Source organism: Cherax quadricarinatus, chromosome 57, assembly GCF_038502225.1.
Source record: "Cherax quadricarinatus isolate ZL_2023a chromosome 57, ASM3850222v1, whole genome shotgun sequence".
Taxonomy (NCBI): Eukaryota; Metazoa; Arthropoda; class Malacostraca; order Decapoda; family Parastacidae; genus Cherax; species Cherax quadricarinatus.
This window is the reverse complement of record NC_091348.1, coordinates 27899206-27917338: the sequence shown is the minus strand read 5'-3', so window position 1 is coordinate 27917338 and position 18133 is coordinate 27899206. Positions and strand designations below refer to the sequence as shown.

The 18133-nt window shown below is 56.2% G+C and overlaps 1 long non-coding RNA gene across 1 annotated transcript; it reads right to left on the bottom strand.

The window, feature by feature from the left end:
* Positions 1-357: 357 nt before the first annotated feature.
* Positions 358-16780, bottom strand: LOC138854386 (uncharacterized). Its single transcript, XR_011393581.1, has 3 exons — positions 16747-16780; positions 967-1116; positions 358-680 (listed from the first exon to the last, which is right to left on the bottom strand). It is a non-coding gene; the product is annotated as an uncharacterized lncRNA (long non-coding RNA).
* Between the last annotated feature and the right edge of the window lie 1353 nt (positions 16781-18133).

Sequence of the window (18133 nt, the reverse complement as noted above, 5' to 3'; positions counted from 1 at the left end):
AATTAGGTGAGTACACGCTATTAAATCTCTGCAACAAATTCAGCTTAAGCCAGCAAATAGGGGAGCCAACAATACTGGAAAATGCGGTTGACTATCTTCACTAATAACGATGATCTCGTAAAAAATATAACAGCATCGAAGACAATACTCTCGGATCACAAAAAAACGAAGTACAAATATAAGCAGAACTCCCGACCAGCACTTATGAGGGTGCCTTCACCAAATTCATTTTCAATGACAAATAGTGGGATCAAATTATTCATGTCCTAAATGGAAATATAAACATGTATCCAAACCTTTGCCTAGAAAGAATTACCCGTTTGGCACTTGAGGCACTTATTCAATTCAAATTCAAAGTTAATTATTATAATAAAAAAGAAGCGCTAAACCACAAGGGCTATACAGCCACATTCCCTTAAGAAAATAAAGATGTAAGCTAGAAAGAGAGATTATTATTATAATCAAGGGGGAAGAGTTAAACCCGGAAGATTATACAGCACCTGGGAGGGGGATGTGGAAGGCATTCAGGCTTAATTCGGGGAACTGGAGCACAGATCCAATTCCCTAAATCAAGAGCCCCTCACCAACATCAAGGAACCTTCCTTGAGGGGAGCTAGAAAGAGACTCACTTTACAGGCGAAGGCAAAGAATCACACAGCTGCTCGAAGGTGCCAGTCTATCTGAAATACGGAAGACGGCACTGGCTAGAGAAATATAAAATATCAAACTTAAGCTTAAGGAATCATACGTGAACTATGAAACAATAATTAAACTGAAAAAAAATTATTTTATGGCAAATCTTGGGCGAAAATCACATCCCGTATTGGCCCCTGCTTAGACGAGATGGTACTTATTCATTTCTGTGTTGTCATCTGTGTGAGATACTGAAGTCCCAGTATGACTCAGCATTTAGTGAACCTGGGTCTGAGTTTCTTTAATTTTTACTCCTGGTGGTATTAACCTTACCTGGTGTGGGTTGAACTTTGGAGAATCACTTCACCTCCACTCTTTTCTTGATCAGCTCTGCTGCTGGCTTGGTCATCCAGAGTAGACGCTAGATTTATTGCAGCGAGAACCCAGACAACGGGACATAGCGACTCATCTCTCCTTTGATATCTGGAGCGAGATACAACAAACCATTATTGACAATTTCCTGAACATCGGACTAACACCGTCTACCCAGGATAACCAACATCAATTCTTCTAAACATCTAAGATCTCCTGGACATAGAATCAATGCCGGCCAGTTTTTATATAAAAATACTCATAATTTTTTCATTATTATTATTCCTCTAAGTTATTCATTATTTATTTTTCCATACTTTTGTTCAGGCGGAAGGCATTACCCTGACAAACACAAAATTTGGTTAATTTGAGAAATTCTGACATAATCCTAACACCACAGGTGAAATTGCAAATCTAGAAAATGTACAGACCCTTCACGACACACAGGTACGATAAAACACCTAAATTACTAGGAACGTTTGAAGTTCCTCGACCTGTGCTCCCTGGAAAGCAGGAGGGAGAGATACATGATATACACTTGGAAAAACTTAAGAGGGATTAGTACCAAATTTGCCCACTAAAATCACTCCCTATGAAAGCAAAAGACTCGGCAGACGATACATCTCCCCTCACTGAAAAGCCACCTACTCTTGTAAGAGGTTGCCAAACCCTCAAGGTTCATCGATGTTGGTGAGGGGCTCTTGATTTAGGGAATTGGATCTGTGCTCCAGTTCCCCGAATTAAGCCTGAATGCCTTCCACATCCCCCCCCCCAGGCGCTGTATAATCCTCCGGGTTTAGCGCTTCCACCTTGATTACAATAATAATAATTGTAAGAGGCGAGTGCCTTAGAAAGTACTGCAACTGTTTATTTACCGTTATTTATAAAATTCTAGACCTTCGAACTCAAAATTGATCGAAATCATCCATACATATTTGTTTTTGGTTCGACTTTGACCGGGATTATGCAGCTGGAATAATTATCAGGATTTATTGTTAGCACTTATTGCTAACAGTGAACATCAAAGGAATAATTCAGCCAACAGCTTGGTTGCTAAGTCAGCAAGATAAATTCTGAGGTACACTTAATATTCTTTCTGCTGTCATAATTCACACTTAGACCGGCGAGTCTATACCTGGCGGAGGGTGAGGTGGGGGTTAGTCGCTCGCGTTATTTTTCAGAGGGCGCATTATTATAATCATGGGGGAGCGCTAAACCCGTAGGATTGTACAGCGCAGGTGGGGGGGGGGACGGAAGGTATTCAGATTCGATTCAGGGAACCGGAGCACAGATCCAATTCCCTAGATCAAGATCCTCTCACCAGCATCAAGGAACCTCCCTTGACGGGTTCAGAGGGCGCAATCTCAGGGCAAAAAAATAAGGAATGATTTGTATATATGTTGTGCATTTGCTATTTGATTCTTAAATAAGGTTTTTAAGAGTTAAAAAGCAATAAGGTTAAGAAAATCTAGAAATAGCTTTTTTTTTTTAAATAAAAATAATTTAGATTCCTTACATTTAGTTTCAGTCTCGTATTTGCGGGTTATTAGTGCATTTAGAATTCTATGTGTCCGTGGAGGCGAGGACCAAGTGTGACAGAGGGCGCCACCTAAAGTAAGTGAAGAGAGTGATAAGATTTTCTTTGGATTTTTAAACCTGGAGGGTTAGCCACCCAGGATAACCCAAGAAAGTCAGTGTGTCATCGAGGACTGTGTCTTATTTCTATTGTGATCCTCAATCTTGTCCCCCAGGATGCCACCCACACTAGTCGACTAACACCCAGGTACCTATTTGCTACTAGGTGAACAAACAGGACAACAGGTGTAAGGAAACACGTCGAAATGTTTTCACCCCGCCGGGAATCAAACCCGGGCCCTCCGTGTGTGAAGCGAGAGCTTTAGCCACCAGGCCACCGAAGCATTGTAAGACTTCATAAGATCACAAGTGAAGTTTAAGTGAGGCAACTCAGCAGGTGTCACGGGAGTGTTGGGCTACTTACCAGAACTGCTAAACAAGATACAGTAGGAACAGTCGGGATTATGATTGGCAGTAACTGCATTATAATCATGTGGGAACGCTAAACCCGTAGGATTATACAGCGCATGTGGGGGGGGATGGAAGGTATCGAGACTCAATTCAGGGAACCGGAGCACAGATCCAATTCCCTAGATCAAGAGCACCTCACCAGCATCAAGGAACCTCTCTTGAGAGGTGTGACTAACTACAGTGACCATAAATATCTGCAGAATATATACTCCAGTGTACAAAATCCCTTGAAACAAATGGAAACTAGATACTTTAAGTATAAATACAGGCGAATGGGATCCTGACGATAAACTAGTAAGAGAAAATTTGTGGAAATTTATTTGGTCCCTAAAGTTCCACAGGACCGATCCGACATGGCCGTAATGGAACGGCTGAGCTGGGTGGCCCTTAAACTCACCCAAACAAAAGGCATTCTCCCCAATCATAAACACATTTCTCTCCCCGGGGGTGGCGTGGATGGTAAGCTTATTTAATTTATAGATTTACCCTTCAGGGAAGGAGTAGGTAGTTTTACTGTTAGTATATTATTAGGTTTACTAAGGCAACTGTAGATAATAATAATGTAGACCTAAGACCTTAACATTTGTAGTAATAGGCCGATAATGTAGGCAAACACTAGGATAAGTTAGCTAGGGAGAACTGGCAGCCCTAGTTTGAATGAAGAGACGAGGGCCTGGAAGAGAGACCAGCTCGTTCTTCTTAAGACAGACACCAACTGGACAAGACGTGCCGTGATCAGCAGACGGCGCCCCCCACATGTCTTCACATTTGAGACCTGGGGAAATCTGGTAGAGGCACCTCGATGTACCGTAGATGACCTCCGTCAGGCCCATACAGTAAGACAAGACCTCCACTTTATCTCGTAGATTTCTGGCCAGTGTCTGGGGAGAATTGTGAGTGAGTTTGATCTGTGGGCCCGGTGTGCAACAGGCAGTGCATGCCCAGTAAGTACCAGTGTCTCAAGGCAGTCTGGAAGCTAGTGTCCGTGTCTGCATAGTTATACTAGGGGATACATACCCTCTTGGATATAGGAATTTCTGAGGTGCAGGCAGGACACTAATAACGATTGAATATTGCAGGAATTAAGGCTCCCGGTTGCACATGGTTTCTGAGGGGAAGTCCAAGGGGGCTAAGGCTAAGCTTAGGGAAGTTGAAGATCAGGATATATGCTGCAACACCAAGTAAGTTAGTCCTTTATACGTGCACGCAGGCAAGTTTCTTGCAACACCAATCATTTGTGAAAATCTGTCCTATAAGCCACTTGTGAGGCTGAGGTACCCACCTCAGAACTCTGTGTCAACAGAGTTTGCCAGGGTAGGCGACTCACTTGGAGGCAGTCCACACAAATTTTCACAAAATTAATTGCCAGTGTTGAAACAGGAAGACGGTGAGCAGTGGGTGAGGTTGACTTAGTAACTTAACAAGTATTAATCTACCTGCTGATTACACTAAGACAGTCTCTAGCCAGATGATGACACATATAGACTTAATGATTATGTACGAGAATAATGTCAGAGTAACTTAAGTGAAGCGTTTCCTCCCCTTCCCCCACCATCATACCATTACCCAACACCTCCTCCCCTACCCCGCCCCATCCCCGCCACCTCCACACTTAAAACACCTGCATAATTACATTTGGCCCTAACTTGACAGATGTTTAGTGCACCACAGAGTTAACGGCTCCAGAACAACCATAGTTATATATTTTACATAATTACTAAATAACTGATGACAGGTTGTTACTTAACCCAGAAACCTGGATTAAGTTGATGAGTGTTAGAGAGGCTGTCATGGTTGGTACATCGTCTTGATCCTAACAGTCTAGTCAGCGGTTTTAATTATTATAAATAAGCGCTAAACCAGTCAGCGTATACCAGTTTAAAAGATGTTTATTGGGTACTACTTCCAGTCTTGCTCCAACCTGACATTACCGATTATTTGATAAAAAGAAAAATACCTGTGGATTCTGATCTGCGGTCGCGTCTCCACCTCCCATTACCTCTTCCCCACCACCATCCATCCCCCTTCCCCACCACCCCTCCTGCCCCACCACCATCCACCTGTCGCGTCTCCACCTCCCATTATCTCTTCCCCACCACAATCCACCTGTCGCGTCTCCACCTCCCATTACCTCTTCCCCGCCACCATCCACCCCTCCTTCCCCACCACCCCTCCTTCCCCACCACCATGCACCTGTTGCATCTCCACCTCCCATTACCTCTTCCCCACCACCATCCACCCCTACGTCCCCACCAACATCCACCTGTCGCGTCTCCACCTCCCATTACCTCTTCCCCACCACCATCCACCCCTCCTTCCCCACCACCATCCACCCATCCTTCCCCACCACCATCCACCCATCCTTCCCCACCACCATCCACCCATCCTTCCCCACCACCATCCACCCCTCCTTCCCCACCACCATCCACCCCTAATTCCCCACCACCATCCACCCCTCCTTCCCCATCACCATCCACCCCTCCTTCCCCACCACCATCCACCCCTCCTTCCCCACCACCAACCACTCCCCGTCCCCACCACCATCCACCTGTCGCGACTCCACCTCCCATTACCTATTCCCCACCACCATCCACCCCTATTTCCTCACCACCATCCACACCCCTCTTCCCCACCACAATCCACCCCCCTTCCCAACCATTATCCACCCCCCTTCCCAACCACCATCCACCCCCCTTCCCCACCACCATCCACCCCCCCTCCCCACCACCATCCACACCCCTTCCCCACCACCATCCACCCCCCTTCCCCACCACCATCCACCCCCCTTCCCCACCACCAGCCATCCCCCTTCCCCACCATCACTCCTCCCCCACCACCATCCACCTGTCGCGTCTCAACCTCCCATTACCTCTTCCCCACCACCATCCACCCCTCCTTCCCAACCAACATCCACCCCTCCTTCCCCACCACCATCCACCCCTATTTCCTCACCACCATCCACACCCCTCTTCCCCACCACAATCCACCCCCCTTCCCAACCACCATCCACCTGTCGCGTCTCCACCTCCCATTACTTCTTCCCCACCACCATCCACCCCTCTTTCCCCACCACCATCCAACCCTCCTTCCCCACCACCATCCAACCCTCCTTCCCCACCACCATCCACCCCACCTTCACCACCATCCACCCCCCTTCCCCACCACCATCCACCCCCCCTCCCCACCACCATCCACACCCCTTCCCCACCACCATCCACCCCCCTTCCCCACCACCATCCACCCCCCTTCCCCACCACCAGCCATCCCCCTTCCCCACCATCCCTCCTTCCCCACCACCATCCACCTGTCGCGTCTCCACCTCCCATTACCTCTTCCCCACCACCATCCACCCCTCCTTCCCCACCACCATCCACCCCTCCTTCCCAACCACCATCCACCCCTCCTTCACCACCATCCACCCCTCCTTCCCAACCAACATCCACCCCTCCTTCCCCACCACCATCCACCCCTCCTTCCCACCACCATCCACCTGTCGCGTCTCCACCTCCCATTACCTCTTCCCCACCACCATCCACCCCCCCTTCCCAACCACCATCCACCTGTCTTTCTCCACCTCAACATTCCTTCCCCACCACCATCCACCCCTCCTTCCCCACAACCATCCACCCCTCCTTCCCCACAACCATCCACCCCTCCTTCCCCACCACCATCCACCCCCCTTCCCCACCACCATCCACCCCCCTTCCCCACCACCATCTACCCCCCTTCCCCACCACCATCCATCCCCCTTCCCCACCACCCCTCCCCCACCACCATCCAACTGTCGCGTCTCCACCTCCTATTACCTCTTCCCCACCACCATCCACCCCTCCTTCCCCACCACCATCCACCTGTCGCGTCTACACCTCCCATTACTTCCTCCCCACCACCATCCAGCCCTCCTTCCCCACCACCATCCACCCCTCCTTCCCCACCACCATCCACCACCCCTTCCCCACCACCATCCACCTGCCGCGTCTACACCTCCCATTTCCTCTTCCCCACCACCATCCACCGCTCCTTCCCCACCACCATCCACCCCCACTTCCCCACCACCATCCACCCCCCTTCCCCACCACCATCCACCCCCCTTCCCCACCACCATCCACCCGTCCTTCCCCACCACCATCCACCCCTCCTTCCCCACCACCATCCACCCCTCCTTCCCCACCACAATCCACCCCTCCTTCCCCACCACCATCCAGCCCTCCTTCCCCACCACCATCCACCCCCCTTCCCCACCACCATCCACCCCCCTTCCCCACCACCATCCATCCCCCTTCCCCACCACCCCTCCTTCCCCACCACCATCCACCTGTCGCGTCTCCACCTCCCATTACCTCTTCCCCACCACCATTCACCCCTCCTTCCCCACCACCATCCACCTGCCGCGTCTCCACCTCCCATTTCCTCTTCCCCACCACCATCCACCCCCCCTTCCCCACCACCATCCACCCCCCTTCCCCACCACCCCCTTCCCCACCACCATCCACCCCCCTTCCCCACCACCCCTCCTTCCCCACCATCCACCCTTCCTTCCCCACCACCATCCACCCCCCTTCCCCACCACCCCTCCTTCCCCACCACCATCCACCCCTTCTTCCCCACCACCCCCCCTCCTTCCCCACCACCATCCACCCCTCCTTCCCCACCAACCCCCCTCCTTCCCCACCACCATCCACCCCTCCTTCCCCACCACCCTTTTCAACACCACCATCCACCCCTCCTTCCCCACCACCCCCCTTCAACAACACCATCCACCCCTCCTTCCCCACCACCCACCTTCCCCACCACCATCCACCCCTCCTTCCCCACCACCCACCTTCCCCACCACCATCCACCCCTCCTTTTCCACCACCCACCTTCCCCACCACCATCCACCCCTCTTTCCCCACCACCATCCACCCCTCCTTCCCCACAACCATCCACCTGTCGCGTCTCCACCTCCCATTACCTCTTATCCACCACCATCCACCCCTCCTTCCCCACAACTATCCACCCCTCCTTCCCCACCACTATCCACCCCTCCTTCCCCACAACCCACCTTCCCCACCACCATCCATCCCTCCTTCCCCACCACCCACCTTCCCCACCACCATCCACCCCTCCTTCCCCACCACCATCCACCCCTCCTTCCCCACAACCACCCACCTGTCGCGTCTCCACCTCCCATTACCTCTTCCCCACCACCATCCACCCCTCCTTCCCCCCCACCATCCACCTGTCGCGTCTCCACCTCCCATTACCTCTTACCCAGCACCATCCACCCCTCCTTCCCCACCACCATCGACCCCTCCTTCCCCACCACCATCCACCCCTCCTTCCCCACCACCCACCATCCCCACCACCATCCACCCCTCCTTCCCCACCACCCACCTTCCCCACCACCATCCACCCCTCCTTCCCCACCACCCACCTTCCCCACCACCATCCACCTCTCCTTCCCCACCACCATCCACCTGTCGCGTCTCCACCTCCCATTACCTCTTACCCAGCACCATCCACCCCTCCTTCCCCACCACCATCGACCCCGCCTTCCCCACCACCATCCACCCCTCCTTCCCCACCACCCACCTTCCCCACCACCATCCACCCCTCCTTCCCCACCACCCACCTTCCCCACCACCATCCACCCCTCCTTCCCCACCACCCACCTTCCCCACCACCATCCACCTCTCCTTCCCCACCACAATCCACCTCTCCTTCCCCACCACCCACCTTCCCCACCACCATCCACCTCTCGTTCCCCACCACCCACCTTCCCCACCACCATCCACCCCTCCTTCCCCACCACCCACCTTCCCCACCACCATCCATTCCTCCTTCCCCACCACCCACCATCCCCACCACCATCCACCCCTCCTTCCCCACCACCCACCTTCCCCACCACCATCCACCCCTATTTCCCCTCCACCATCCACCCCTCCTTCCCCACAACCATCCACCTGTCGCGTCTCCACCACCCATTACCTCTTCCCCACCACCAACCACCCCTCCTTCCCCACCACCATCCACCTGTCGCGTCTCCAACTCCCATTACGTCTTCCCCACCACCATCCACCACTCCTTCCCCACCACCATCCACCTGTCCCGTCTCCACCTCCCATTACTTCTTCCCCACCACCATCCACCTGTCGCGTTTTCACCTCCCATTACCTCTTACCCACCACCATCCACCTGTCGCGTCTCCACCTCCCATTACCTCTTCCCCACCACCATCCACCCCTCCTTCCCCACAACCATCCACCTGTCGCGTCTCCAACTCCCATTACGTCTTCCCCACCACCATCCACCACTCCTTCCCCACCACCAGCCACCTGTCCCGTCTCCACCTCCCATTACTTCTTCCCCACCACCATCCACCTGTCGCGTTTTCACCTCCCATTACCTCTTACCCACGACCATCCACCTGTCGCGTCTCCACCTCCCATTACCTCTTACCCACCACCATCCACCCCTCCTTCCCCACCACCATCCACCCCCCCTTCCCCACCACCATCCAACCCCCTTCCCCACCACCATCCACCCCTCCTTCCCCAAAACCATCCACCTGTCGCGTCTCCACCTCCCATTACCTCTTACCCACCACCATTCACCCCCCCTTCCCCACCACCATCCACCCCTACTTCCCCACCACCATCCACCCCTCCTTCCCCACAACCATCCACCCCTCCTTCCCCACCACCATCCACCAGTCGCGTCTCCTCCTCCCATTACCTCTTACCCACCACTATCCACCCCTCCTTCCCCACCAATATCCACCCCGCCTTCCCCCCCACCCTCCACCCCTCCTTCCCCACCATCATCCACCCCTCCTTCCCCACCATCATCCACCCCTCCTTCCCCACCACTATCCACTCCTCCTTTCCCACCACTATCCACCCCTCCTTCCCCACCACCATCCACCCCTCCTTCCCCACCACCATCCACCTGTCGCGTCTCCACCTCCCATTACCTCTTCCCCACCACCATCCACCCTTCCTTCCCCACCACCATCCACCTGTCACGTCTCCACCTCCCATTACTTCTTCCCCACCACCATCCACCCCTCCTTCCCCACAACCATCCACCTGTCGCGTCTCCACCTCCCATTACCTCTTCCCCACCACAATCAACCCCTCCTTCCCCACCACCATCCACCTGTCGCGTCTCCACCTCCAATTACTTCTTCCCCACCACCATCCACCCCTCCTTCCCCACGACCATCCACCCCTCCTTCCCCACCACCATCCACCCCTCCTTCCCCACCACCATCCACCCCTCCTTCCTCACCACCATCCACCCCTCTTTCCCCACCACCATCCAACCCTCCTTCCCCACCCCCATCCAACCCTCCTTCCCCACCAGCATCCACCCCTCCTTCCCCACCAGCATCCACCCCTCCTTCCCCATTAGCATCCACCCCTCCTTCCCCACCAGCATCCACCCCTCCTTCCCCGCCACCATCCACCCCTCCTTCCCCACCACCATCCACCCCCCTTCCCCACCACCATCCATCCCCCTTCCCCACCACCCCTCCTTCCCCACCACCATCCACCTGTCGCGTCTCCACCTCCCATTACCTCTTCCCCACCATCATCCACCCCTCCTTCCCCACCCCCATCCACCTGTCGCGTCTACACCTCCCATTACTTCCTCCCCACCACCATCCACCCCTCCTTCCCCACCACGATCCACCCCTCCTTCCCCACCACCATCCACCCCTCTTTCCCCACCACCATCCTCCACCCCACCCCTTCCCCACCACCATGCACCTGCCGCGTCTCCACCTCCCATTACCTCTTCCCTACCACCATCCACCCCTCCTTCCCCACCACCATCCACCTCCCCTTCCCAACCACCATCCACCCCCCCTTCCGCACCACCCCCCTTCCCCACCACCATCCACCCCCCTTCCCCACCACCATCCACCCCTCCTTCCCCACCACCCCCCCTCCTTCCCCATTTCCATCCACCCCTCCTTCCCCCTTTCCATCCACCCCTCCTTCCCCACCACAATCCACCCCTCATTCCCCCCCCTCCTTCCCCATTTCCATCCACCCCTCCTTCCCCTCCACCATCCACCCCTCCTTCCCCACCACCATCCACCTCCCCTTCCCAACCACCATCCACCCCCCCTTCCCCACCACCCCCCTTCCCCACCACCATCCACCCCCCTTCCCCACCACCATCCACCCCTCCTTCCCCACCACCCCCCCTCCTTCCCCATTTCCATCCACCCCTCCTTCCCCATGTCCATCCACCCCTCCTTCCCCACCACAATCCACCCCTCATTCCCCCCCCTCCTTCCCCATTTCCATCCACCCCTCCTTCCCCACCACAATCCACCCCTCATTCCCCCCCCACCTTCCCCATTTCCATCCACCCCTCCTTCCCCACAACCATCCATCCCTTCTTCCCCTCCACCATCCACCTCTCCTTCCCCACCATCCACCCCTCCTTCCCCACCCCCATCCACCCCTCCTTCCCCACCACCCTTTTCAACACCACCATCCACCCCTCCTTCCCCACCACCCCCCTTCAACAACACCATCCACCCCTCGTTCCCCACCACCCACCTTCCCCACCACCATCCACCCCTCCTTCCCCACCACCCACCTTCCCCACCACCATCCACCCCTCCTTCCCCACCACCATCCACCCCTCCTTCCCCACAACCATCCACCTGTCGCGTCTCCACCTCCCATTACCTCTTCCCCACCACCATCCACCCCTCCTTCCTCACCACCATCCACCTGTCGTGTCTCCACCTCCCATTACCTCTTACCCACCACCATCCACCCCTCCTTCCCCACCACCCACCTTCCCCACCACCATCCACCCCTCCTTCCCCACCACCCACCTTCCCCACCACCATCCACCCCTCCTTCCCCACCACCCACCTTCCCCACCACCATCCACCCCTCCTTCCCCACCACCCTCCTTCCCCACCACGCACCTTCCCCACCACCATCCACCCCTCCTTCCCCACCACCATCCACCCCTCCTTCCCAACAACCATCCACCTGTCGCGTCTCCACCTCCCATTACGTCTTCCCCACCACCATCCACCCCTCCTTCCCCACCACCATCCACATGTCGCGTCTCCACCTCCCATTACTTCTTCCCCACCACCATCCACCCCTCCTTCCCCACCACCATCCACCTGTCGCGTCTTCACCTCCCATTACCTCTTACCCACCACCATCCACCTGTCGCGTCTCCACCTCCCATTACCTCTTACCCACCACCATCCACCTGTCGCGTCTCCACCTCCCATTACCTCTTCCCCACCACCATCCACCCCTCCTTCCCCACAACCATCCACCTGTCGCGTCTCCACCTCCCATTACCTCTTACCCACCACCATCCACCCCTCCTTCCCCACTACCATCCACCCCTACTTTTCCACCACCATCCACCCCTCCTTCCCCACCACCATCCACCCCTCCTTCCCGACCACCATCCACCTGTCGCGTCTCCACCTCCCATTACCTCTTACCCACCACCATCCATCCCTCCTTCCCCACCACCATCCACCCCTACTTCCCCACCACCATCCACCCCTACTTCCCCACCACCAGCCACCCCGCCTTACCCACAACCATCCACCCCTCCTTCCCCACCACCATCCACCTGTCGCATCTCCTCCCATTACCTCTTACCCACCACCATCCACCCCTCCTACCCCACCACCATCCACCCCTCCTTCCCCACCACCAACCACCCCTCCTTCCCCACCACTATCCACCCCTCCTTCCCCACCACCATCCACCCCTCCTTCCCCACCACCATCCACCCCTCCTTCCCCACCACCACCTGTCGCGTCTCCACCTCCCATTACCTCTTCCCCACCACCATCCACCCCTCCTTCCCCACCACCATCCACCTGTCGCGTCTCCACCTCCCATTACCTCTTCCCCACCACCATCCACCCCTCCTTCCCCACAACCATCCACCTGTCGCGTCTCCACCTCCCATTACCTCTTACCCACCACCATTCACCCCCCCTTCCCCACCACCATCCACCCCTCCTTCCCCACAACCATTCACCCCTCCTTCCCCACCACCATCCACCTGTCGCGTCTCCACCTCCCATTACCTCTTACCCACCACCATCCACCCCTCCTTCCCCACCATCATCCACCCCTCCTTCCCCACCATCCACCCGTCCTTCCCCACCACCATCCACCCCTCCTTACCCACCACCATCCACCTGTCGCGTCTCCACCTCCCATTAACTCTTCCCCACCACCATCCACACCTCCTTCCCCACCACCAACCACCCCTCCTTTCCCACCACCATCCACCCCTCCTTCCCCACCACCATCCACCCCTCCTTCCCCACCACCATCCACACCTCCTTCCCCACCACCATCCACCCCTCCTTCCCCACCACCATCCACCCCTCCTTTCCCACCACCATCCACCCCTCCTTCCCCACCACCATCCACCCCTAGTTCCCGACCACTATCCACCCCTCCTTCCTCACCACCATCCACCCCCCCCTTCCCCACCAGCATCCACCCCTCCTTCCCAACCACCATCCACCCCCCCTTTCCCAACCACCATCCACTCCCCCTTCCCAACCACCATCCACCCCCCTTCCCAACCACCATCCACCCCCCTTTCCCCCCACCATCCACCCCTCCTTCCCCACCACCATCCACCTGTCGCGTCTCCACCTCCCATTACCTCTTCCCCACCACCATCCACCCCTCCTTCCCCACAACCATCCGCCTGTCGCGTCTCCACCTCCCATTACCTCTTCCCCACCACCATCCACCCCTCCTTCCCCACCACCATCCACCTGTCGCGTCTCCACCTCCCATTACCTCTTCCCCACCACCATCTACCCCTCCTTCCCCACCACCATCTACCCCTCCTTCCCCACCACCATCCACCCCTCCATCCCTACCACCATCCACCTGTCGCGTCTCCACCTCCCATTACTTCTTCCCCACCACCATCCACCCCTCCTTCCGCACCACCCCTCCTTCCCCACCTCCCTCCTTGAACACCACCATCCACCCATCCTTCCCCACCACCCCCCTTCAACACCATCCACCCATCCTTCCCCACCACCCCCCTTCACCATCCACCCCTCCTTCCCCACCACCCTCCTTCAACACCATCTACCCCTCCTTCCCCACCACCATCCACCCCTCCTACCCCACCACCCCCCTTAAACACCACCATCCACCCCTCCTCCCCACCACCCCCCTTCAACACCACCATCCACCCCTCCTTCCCCACCACCATCCACCCCTCCTTCCCCAGCACCATCCACCCCTCCTTCCCTACCACCATCCACCTGTCGCGTCTCCACCTCCCATTACCTCTTCCCCACAAATATCCACCCCTCCTTCCCCACCACCATCCACCCCCCTTCCCCACCACCATCCACCCCCCCTTCCCCACCACCATCCACCCCTTCCTCACTACCATCCACCCCCCTTACCCAGCGCCATCCACCCCTCCTTCCCCACCACCATCCACCCCTCCTTCCCCAGCACCATCCACCCCTCCTTCCCCACCACCATCCACCTGTCGCGTCTCCACCTCATATTACCTCTTCCCCACCACTATCCACCCCTCCTTCCCAACCACCATCCACTCCCCCTTCCCCAACCACCATCCACCCCCCCTTCCCCACCATCCACCCCTCTTCCCCACCCTCACCCACCCCCCTTCCCCACCACCATCCACCCCTCCTTCCCCACCACCATCCACCCCTCCTTCCCCACCACCATCCACCTGTCGCGTCTCAACCTCCCGTTACCTCTTCCCCACCACCATCCACCCCTCCTTCCCCACCACCATCCACCCCTCCTTCCCAACCACCATTACTTCTTCCCCACCATCTACCCCCCTTCCCCACCATCCACCCCTCTTCTTTCCCCACCAATCCATCCTTCCCCACCACCATCCACCCCTCCTTCCCCACCACCATCCACCTGTCGCGTCTCCACCTCCCGTTATTACCACCATCCACCCCTCTTTCTCCACCCCTCCTTCCCCACCACCATCCACCTGTCGCGTCTCAACCTCCCGTTACCTCTTCCCCACCACCATCCACCCCTCCTTCCCCATCCACCCCTCTTCCCAACCACCATCCACCCCTCCTTCACCACCATCACCCGCCTTCCCCACCATCCACCCCCCCTTCCCCACCACCATCCACCCCTCCTTCCTCAGCACCATCCACCCCTCCTTCCCCACAACCATCCACCTGTCGCGTCTCCACCTCCCATTACCTCTTCCCCACCACCATCCACCTGTCGCGTCTCCACCTCCCATTACCTCTTACCCACCACCATCCATTCCTCCTTCCCCACCACCCCCCTTCCCCACCACCATCCACCCCTCCTTCCCAACCACCCACCTTCCCCATCCACCCCTCCTTCCCCACCACCCACCTTCAACACCACCATCCCCCCTCCTTCCCCACCACCCCCTTCAACACCACCATCCACCCCTCCTTCCCCACCACCCCCCTTCCCCAGCACCATCCACCCCTCCTTCCCCACCACCACCCACCCCCTCTCCCCCCCACCATCCACCTCGCCTCCATTTCCCCAGCACCATGCCACCCCTTCTTCCCCAGCACCATGCCACCCCTTCTTCCCCAGCACCATCCACCTGTCGCGTCTCCACCTCCTATTACCTCTTCCCCACGACCATCCACCCCTCCTTTCCCACCACCATCCACCCCCCCTTTCCCCACCACCATCCACCCCTCCTTTCCCACCACCATCCACCCCTCCTTCCCCACCACCATCCACCCCCCCTTCCCCACCACCATCCACCTGTCGCGTCTCACCCCATTACCTCTTCCCCACCACCATCCATCCTTCTCGACCTGTCCCTCCACCTCCCACCTCTTCCCCATCCACCCGCCTTTCCCACCACCATCCACCTGTTGCGTCTCCACCACCCATTACCTCTTCCCCACCACCATCCACCCCCCCTCCCCACCACCATTCCTTCCCCACCACCCCCCTTCCACCACCATTCCCCCCATTCACCCCTTCTTCCCCATTCCCCACCACCATCCACCCCTTTCCCCACCACCATCCACCCCTTCCTTTCCCCCACCACCATCCACCCTTCTTCTTCTTCACCATCCCATCCCTTCTTATCCACATCATCCACCCCTTCTTCCCCACAACCCCCCTTCAACACCACCATCCACCCCTCCTTCCCCACCACCATCCACCCCTCCTTCCCCACCATCAACACCCCATCCACCCCTTCCCCACCACCATCCACCCCTCCTTCCCCACCACCATCCACCCCTCCTTCCCCACCCCACCCCTTTCAACATCACCATCCACCCCTCCTTCCCCACCTCCATCAATCCCTCCTTCCCCCCCCCTTCAACATCACCATCCACCCCTCCTTCCCCACCACCATCCACCCTCCTTCCCCATCCACCCCCCCTTCCCCGCCACCATCCTCCCCCCTTCCCCATTACCCCTCTCCCCCGTGGCCTCACTTGTACCAACATGACTCACGAAATAACAAGGCGAGTGTAAACAGCAGAACCAGCAGGGGTTTGATCCGGAGCCTTGATGTAGAACCAAAAGTGTCGCTGCAGCTCATGTCTCACTAACAGTCACCTGACGTCATCGTTCATTGATAACAAGTAACAACTACAAGTTAAAAATGAACACATAATGTAATAAAAGACAGGCCAGAGGAGAGTCAACTCACGAGTCAGGAGAGTGAAGGTGTAGTGGTCAGGTCAGGTTACTTACTAAGAAGATAAATTAAAACTACCACGTCACCAGGCCAGACGTGCCAGTCAGGTTAGGAATCTCAGTCATAGATGGCGCTGACTTCCCAGTTCCACCAAACTAATGATGAGTCGAAATATGCTGATAAAAATATATAATAATAATATCTTTATTTCTACAAGTACATGTTGAGGTGTATAATCCTACGGGTTTAGCGCTCCCCATGATTATAATAATAATAATAATACCAGTACATGTACAAGGTATACAGACCGTAGCTGACATCAATGACATACTACTATATAGAAAGCCGCTTGTTATTACCTGGAGTTTACCTGGAGAGGGTTGCGGGGGTCAACGCCCCCGCGGCTCGGTCTGAGACCAGGCCTCGTGGTGGATCAGGGTCTGATCATCCAGGCTGTTACTGCTGGTCGCACGCAAACTGACGTACAAACCACAGCCCGGTTGGTCAGGTACTGACTTTAGGTGCCTGTCCAGTGCCTTCTTGAAGACAGCCAGGGAGGCAGTTGAACAGTCTTGGACCCCGGACACTTATTGTGTTGTCTCTCAGTGTACTCGTGGCACCCCTGCTTTTCATTGGGGAAATGTTGCATCGCCTGCCGAGTCTCTTGCTATCATAGGGAGTGATTTTCATGTGCAAGTTCGGTACTAATCCCTCTAGGATTTTCCAAGTGTAGGGAATAGAGATCAAGGACCTTCAACCGTTCCTAGTAATTTAGGTGCCTTATCGTGCTTGTGTGTGCCGTGAAAGTTGAGCATCTCGGCCAAATTAGGTCAGCTTTGTCCCAGGATGCGACCCACACCAGTCGACTAACACCCAGGTACCCATTATTACTGATGGGTGAACATGGACAACAGGTGTAAGAAAACACGCCCAGTGTTTCTACCTTAGCCGGGAATCTACCTCGGACACTCACCATGTGAAGAGAGAGCTTTTGCCACCAGGTCACGGAGCTAAATCTAACAACCACACACACGCATATTCACGTGTATGCACAGTACCTCACAAAAGAGTTTTTTTTTGCCCCCGTCAAACAAAACATCACGAGGTCGGTGTCTTCACCAATAAGGAAACAGTCTCTTGAAGCCTCTGGATTTGGAATTCAGTAAATCCAACGTTAAAGACAATTTCTCAAAAAAGGCAGCCAGGCTGTGGCTCATGTATTGGATTGCGTGTGGCCGGCAGTAACAGCCTAGTTCATCAGGCCTAGATCTATCAAGAGGCCTGGTCATGGACCGGGATACTGGGACTTTGATCCCCGGAACACCCTCCAGGTATACTCCAGGCGGCCACTTCCACAGGTCGTCCATCACCCGCTACTGGAGGAGAAGGCTGGGCAGTA